Below are 7,420 nucleotides of genomic sequence, written 5' to 3'. Positions count from 1 at the left end.
GTACAAATTAATTAAGACAGAATCAGAGTCAATAATATGATTCACTGAACCATACAAAATAACATCTAAGTTTGGGGAGGAGTAGCAGGTAAACATTAGGTTCTCCATTAAACTTGGGACTCACTCTACTCACAGTCTGTAACTTGTAAATGGGATTATTCAAGCCTCTCTCAAGTCTAACATGAACATTTAGTATTGGTTCAACATAAACTGGGAACCTTTCAACAATTCAAGATTTAAATAATAAATGGGAAACTTGTCATCAGCTTTCATTTGTCTTAGGTGACATTATTCATGTGTCATGTTTCTAATTTACACAGTGCATCCAAAACCTACATAATGATGGAGACAAGTCATGAGTTCCTTCTTAAATTAAACCTCAATGGATTTTAAACTTTTTTTCTTTTTTTTTTTTTCATGAAAAAGAGACAATTCTTCCTTTTTATCTTTTGGAGCACAGAAGATATTTCTGCAATAGAACAGTACAAGTGAATTTTACAAAAAAAAGTATAGGAGAAGCATGAAATGAGAAGTGATGGGAAAATCTCAGCTCTCTTTGTTTTCATTGGAAGGAATTATTTTGTTGGAACAGAGACATGTCAGGGAAATACGTCAAGTCTTGTAAATACATCAATTTTTTACAAAGCTAAATGCATACGTTGGTTTTGTCATTTCACTTCAAAAATGCCATTGTGTGGCTACCAGGTAAAAATATCTCTTCAACAGGATCATCTCATCAGCTCCATTAAAATGCTAATTTTTCCATACATTATTCAGTATTTCATTCTTATATTTGCAAAGTCCCATTAACTGCATCAATATTTTATTAAGTAGTTGCAGTCAGGAATTGTTCCACAGTCTCGCAGACAACTGCTAGACTATGGCTCAAACTGTATCCTAAGTAGAGACCAGACCATAACACCCACTGTGTTCTCCAACCTATCTGCATAAAATTTACCACCCATGCTTGGCTTTCTTGGTTTTTCAAGGGACAGCAAGGAAGTGCCCATTGGTATTCTAATTGGAATAGTTATCCCTAGTATCCTAACACAACCTATTGAATTTCCTTATGATGATTTGGGCCTTGGGTCTGAAGAGGCCATGGGTAGTTGGATTACAAGCAGGAACCAAATGAAATATCAAATCTTAAAATTTCTGGGTGCAATGCACTATAGTTGATTAGTTGCATGGTTTTATCAAGAAAATTCAATCTATGAGATTATCTCCAAGGAAACTGAAGATTTCTCCAATTGAGATTATCCCCTTACTTTGGGAGAACTGATGGGTGCTTGTGAGAGACTCCTGATTACACTGGAGATGTTGGGTTTGAGACCATGAAGCAACTACCCTTTAAGGTTCTTGTACATTTAAAACAAGAATGGGTGTTGTCAGGGGCAGCCTCATCCCATGTAGGGCTGAGGGGTGAGAGACCACATGGGCCCACGATGCCACCGGGGCTCTGACAGGCATACTTGCTAACTTAATCTGTGCTGGGAAATAAACTGTAAATATAATTAAAGTTTAGGGTTGTGTTACTTTCACCAAATCAACAATAACAAGTTTGGTTGAGCTTTTACAAAAAGTAAAATATCCTGAAAAAATGGATTTTCTTCTGCTTTGTAGATATTAACCTTATGAAATTCCAGTCTCTCTTTTTATCTGCAGTAATAATGGGAGCCAGCAGAAATGCAAAGAATGGTACATAAGTTTTGGGACTTGGTATCTTCGTGTCCTGGCATTATATAGTTATTAAAGAAAGTGCATATAAAAAGATTTTCCATGAAACCTCACTTGTCATAAATATGAAGGGATGGTCCTTTACATCTTGTTTGAAATAAACATTTCATACAAAGAGAAAGATGATAGAAAGATAGGACTGCTTGCTTCTACAGAACCAAGGTTAAATTTTCCTCCCTTACCTGAATTCTCAAGGAAAAGAAGTAGACAGGGAGGTTGGCAGAGTTCATCCCCCAGCTTTAGTATTTCAGAGGAAAACCCAGAGCTCCCCTGGGCACTGGAGCCTCCTCCGGGCTGCGAAGTCAGCGGGAAATTATAGACCACCATGCATCAGCCAGTTAGTGCTACTCAGAGAAGCTTTATCTGTCTTTTTTCTCTTTTGGATATCACTTGAAAGTGCAAAGGGAACATGAAGGCTAAGTGAGAGCTCACTTCAGCTCTGTACCCCAATCTTTTCTCACTCACTTCCCTGGCAGTTTGGCAGAATAGATGTGAAGTAGCTTCAAGTAGGAGATTAGTCAGTCTGCAGAGCGGGGTGCCTGCACATGTTCCTGCACACTCAGGATCTGCTGGACCACACCTGAAGGCTGAGTTGTGTCACCCAAAACATATAGAACAGATTGTTGTCTCATTTCCGAAACACTTGGAAAAGGCATTTGTACTTGTGCTACTTACCACTTACCCTCGACCTAAACAAACCTGTTAGCTTGTATTGACAAACTTCTGTAATCACCATTGAATTGCAGAGAAATAAAAAAGGGGATAAAGAAGTCCATCACCTCTGCAAAACTAATTCAGCTCAGAATCATTTGCTAAAGGGAAAGTACAGAGATTTCTTTGCGCAAATGTCAATCTGACAAACTTGCCATTTGGTTGCACTTTGATTGAAAACAGTCACAGCAGCAGACTAGGAAAACAGTATTACACACTTGGTTATAGTCTGTAATGCCAGATAGTACTGGTCAAGTCATGGTTTTACAAATTTCTTAGTCCAGGGAGGAATAGAAGGATATGGTAGATACTTTTGCTGGCTTTGGTTCTTGATTTTTGTGTGCAGTGTCCTGAATATAGGCTGTGACTGTTCCAGGATAATGAACAGGATTACCACTTGGTCTCTGTCCCAAAGTGACTTTTGAGACAGAGCTGCATTCTGGAAACATGTGTTGAGCCATCTTTATTCCAGGAAGGAGTCTGTGAGCAAATAAAACAAACTTACGCATCAGATATACTTGGTAACATTGCTTACTTTTCCTCCTCTAGGACATCAAATTAGCTGAAACTGCACATTAAAAACTAATATAAAAGTGGGAAAATGGGACATACTTATCAAGGTGATACGATCAATCCATTATTCCTTTGTTGAAAATTAGTACAAGACTGTCTACTACCTGAATCTAAACTCTTTTCAAAAACTTCTTTACAAAACAATCATAAAAAAATAATCCATTTCTAGGAATGTCTGCCAGTGACAGAGAATGCTACTATTTCAAATTTAATTAGAGAGGATAGAACTCTATGGGAACAGGTCTGAAGATATTTGCATCACAATAGGCAAATTGAGTTCTCTTTGAGATAACATCTTCTGAATTTGCCACAACAGCTAGAAGATAAAGTAAGAAATGTACAGTAAAGATAGGAGTATGCATGCTTCCAGACTCAGGATCTTGCTAAAGGTTATTCTGTTGTACTAAGGAGCCTGTAGGCTAAAGTAGATTACACAGATTATGAAATATTGTTACAAGACAAGGGAAACTACTAACAACTTGGAAGTAGTGTTTAGGCAAACAGAGCAAGAGATTGCAAGTATTGATGTATCTGAATTTTCGTATTTCAGACTCTGGGGTTTATGGATGTAGTTGCAAAAGTTTATCATAGATCAGTTCACTGGTACAAATCTTATTCTGTTTCTGTATTGATGTTTCTAATACATGATCTTTCTGTTGTTAATCAGAGCCAAGAGTAGACCCACAAGTGTATTCTCTTGATTATACTTCATGCCATATGCTAAGGAATTACTGCAAAATAATATTATAGCTTTAGCCCTTACAGTTTGTTTCCATCCAGGGCCTGTGTTGACTTTTGGCACTGATTTTCCATTTTGGTACCTTGCACTCCACAGTGGTAGGCACTACAAACATCTAACTTTTTTGTTATGGGAACATCATGATTTTTTTCAACACCAGAATAGATTTTAAATGCTTACAGTGTATTGTTGCTTGTGCAGTTTGTGTGGACAGCGCTAACAATTCTTGTGAAGAAGAAAATTGGCTCCCACAGACACTTCTCTTGGCAGACAGCAAGAAGTTTCACATTAACAGGTTCTCCAGTCACACAGTTACTCTATGTATTCTGAAGAACAGAGTAAGAAAAGTCCTTTAAATTAATATTTATTTTTTTTTTAGAGAACTGCCCTGACATAAAATGCAGAGAACAAAATGAGTTCCACATCTGCTGCAGGGCATGCTATGAGGCTCAGTCTCCCTGAAGCCTACCCCACTGTGAAGCGCTCGCACCAGGCAAGGGAACATGGGGAGAGCTGCCACTCACTGCCCAGGAATACGTGGGCACAAGACATGGTGTGACCATGCTCATTGAGTCAGAATATTACTTTTGAGAGAATGAGAGAACAAAATCCTCATGCCTCATTAATTGAGGGATAGCTACTAAGACTGTCACCCAGTGAAAGTTGTAGAAGTCTGCTAATAAATTAAGGGGAGAGACTTTTATCTACTTTTATCCTAGTGTTCCCTCCTGCAGTGTCTCTGAGTTGCTCACAGGCACAGCATACTATTCCAGCTGGTCTTCTCCACTGTCAATCAGCAACTTTCACCCAGGCACACTAGCCAAACTCACTGGAGTGACTCCTATTACCGGGCTCCCAAGCAAATGCAGCTGGCACTGACATACTTGCAGGCAGCAGGCAGATGATCACTGATAGCTGTAGATGATTAAGTTTCGATCACATCACCTCCCTGTGTACTTGCTGCTGTTCCTCTGCTTGAGATTAATGCCTCAGTAACAGAGCTGCCTCACTCAGTGTGCAGCTCAGTGGGAGAGTTTACACCTGGAGTGTATTGCTGCAGTGTAGATAAACATTCCCACACAGCCCACAGCCTCACACCTGAAAAACTATTTTATCTTGTCTCTAGTGGGCTTGTGCTAGAGGAGGTGGGTTTGGGAACTCTGGTCATCTGCTTTCAAGTTTAAATCATTTTCTTTGAGACCCTGCGGGCATTTAAGGATGGGGCTTTCTGTTTGTTAGCTTCCCCCAGAAGTGAATAATTACCCTACCTACAATTATAGTGCAGATTTGCTGTTACCATTCTGTGCATTGGCAGGTTTGTCTCTGCAGCTGTTTTCCATTAAGCCAGGAAACACTCTGTAACCAAGACTCCCAACATGTAGCTGACCTCCTAAGGCTCATCCAATGAGAAGCAGCAGTATCACTTATCAGTAGGTGCCAGACTATTTAGATTTCTTGTTCATAAGTTTACAAAGAAAACACAGCCAATTCGGGCGGATAAAAGACTGCAGAAGTGGGTGTTTCTTGAACTTTTCTTTTATACGGGCCCACCGATCTCCTTAAAATCCCATGACAAATTCCAGTCTTGTTCCAAGTTCTGTTCTCATCACTGGTCTCCCATGCCAGTAGGTTTCTTATTAAAATGGAGGAGGAAAGAGATGGTTGGGAGGGGAAGGAGATAATATGGTGCGCAAGAGCAGATTTTAGCCTGACTGCATTTTAGCACTTTCAAACCTGCATATTTAACTTGTTCTGTTAATTGCATATTGGCATAGTTGGCACACTGAAACAGCTTTTTCTGTGTGATCACCCTGCACTCACCATACCTACAATCCCAATGACACATGAAATCACATGCCCATAACTTTAGATATTTGCCATAAAGGAGCTACACAGACTGAGAAAATCTCTAATTATAGCTGCTTCTTTGGCAGAAACTTTTCTCTCTCAGCTTCGCATACTGAAACAACTCAGTCGACCACCAAACAGTGCAAAGGAAGCAGCAACGTGAAGCTGAGGTGTGTAAAAAGAGGCAGCCAGAGCCACACTGCTCTCAGAAACAAGGAGGAAGAGGAGGCCCTGCATCTGACAAGGCCACTTCTGTACTTTTGGCTGGGCAGTGTCCCTCAGCAAGATATCCTATATCTTCTGATGAGTTCAGTGAAAATAATGCACGTAAGTCGAAATGTATTTTCTAAACCAGAGGTTGGAGGGAAAGACTGGGGGGAGGGAATTAATACCTCTAGTTCCTGTTCCTTAGATCATCTGGACACATAGATATGGCAGTAAATGATATGGTGGTGAGCCTCACAGAGCACATTTATACATTGCTGTTTCACTGGAGACACACTGGCAATTTCTCTCACTACCAGAGTGTTATCTGCCTGCATCTGAGGAGCTACCAGGCACCATCCCCCCACTGCCTTTCTCAACATACACTCATATCTGCCTGCATATAATCACCATAATTAGGCCACGTTAAATAAAAAGTCAATGACAGCTGCTTCAATGTGTCTCTTTTTAACCTCAGAAGGTACCAGTTTATTGAGAAAGAGACCCTCAGGCAGCTGTATTTTGTGTTTCAGGCTCTCCAAGGAGGAAGAAAGCAGAGACAGAACCTTCATGCCTTGGCATGGTGGCTATTTCTATGGGGACTGGGCAGGCCACTGCAACATGCTGGAGTAGAAAGTAGTACCTTACCTGCCCTTGGCAGCTTTTTTTCATCAAATTCTAGTTGCTGGTGAAAAAAAAAAAATTAATAAAAAATATTAATAAAAAAAAATTGGTGATTGCCTTGCAGGGTTCTGGGGAGAGCCTGGCTTTACTGTGCAGCTTGCAGTTTCCAGGTGGCACACCTGGGAAAGTATCAAGGAGAGCTGCAGTTGATCAGTAAATGGTGACCACTCAAAGTAAAGGCCAAAATCCAAAGGACCATTTAAGAAAAATGTTGTCTGAGTAAAAAGCTAAGGCCATGAGTCTTCAAGGAGCATTCTGCATTTCACCTCTCCTCGGAGACCTTGTCAGGCTAGCCAGGAAAGATAGAAAGAGCCAGATAGTCCTTTTGTGTAGAAGACCACACATCTAACATGAGTACTCACAATATTGAGCTTTTCAAACACCAAAAAGTTTCCCAGTAGTTTTCTGAAGTGGACAAACAACGTTCTGTTTCTTTGCAGCATGATCAAATAGCATATCCATAAAGCATTGGATAAAAATATGCATTTTTATCTACTTATGCTTCTAAGAGGGATTCTGGAGGTGTTTTTAGTTGTTGTTGTTTTAAGATATAAACTTAGAAATATTTTCTTTCACTTTTTATGACAGGTAAATAAATCAACATGACAATATAAATTATAGCAAAGCTATTCTATCCTGCCAGACATAATATTCTTGGGTGCCATGAGATCCTCAAAGGTGTCGTTGACACTTTTCCCTGCAGAGTTCACACAAGGTTCAGAATTCATTAAACTCATGTAAACTGAGTGAAACTATAACTCTACTTAGAATAGAAGCACCTCTGCTCCTTGTTTTGGTGCTTCAGCTGTAATCCTGGCCTTGTGGCCAGACAAGCCAAGAAAACTTCCAGTCCTTGGCGTGCTTACCTCAGCTATGCACTTCATGTAATTACTTAGGCTAATGCTTTCCAGCCAAAAAACAGTG

At 40.0% G+C, this 7,420-nt stretch overlaps 1 long non-coding RNA gene across 1 annotated transcript; it reads left to right on the top strand.

Annotated features, from left to right (window-relative positions):
- Window positions 1-5,237: 5,237 nt before the first annotated feature.
- LOC137850165 (uncharacterized) lies at window positions 5,238-6,943 on the top strand. Its single transcript, XR_011092317.1, has 3 exons — window positions 5,238-5,385; window positions 5,695-5,935; window positions 6,346-6,943. It is a non-coding gene; the product is annotated as an uncharacterized lncRNA (long non-coding RNA).
- The last annotated feature ends 477 nt before the right edge of the window (window positions 6,944-7,420 follow it).

Source organism: Anas acuta, chromosome 1 (assembly GCF_963932015.1).
Source record: "Anas acuta chromosome 1, bAnaAcu1.1, whole genome shotgun sequence".
NCBI classification, from domain to species: Eukaryota; Metazoa; Chordata; class Aves; order Anseriformes; family Anatidae; genus Anas; species Anas acuta.
This window is presented reverse-complemented; position numbering and strand designations above follow the sequence as displayed.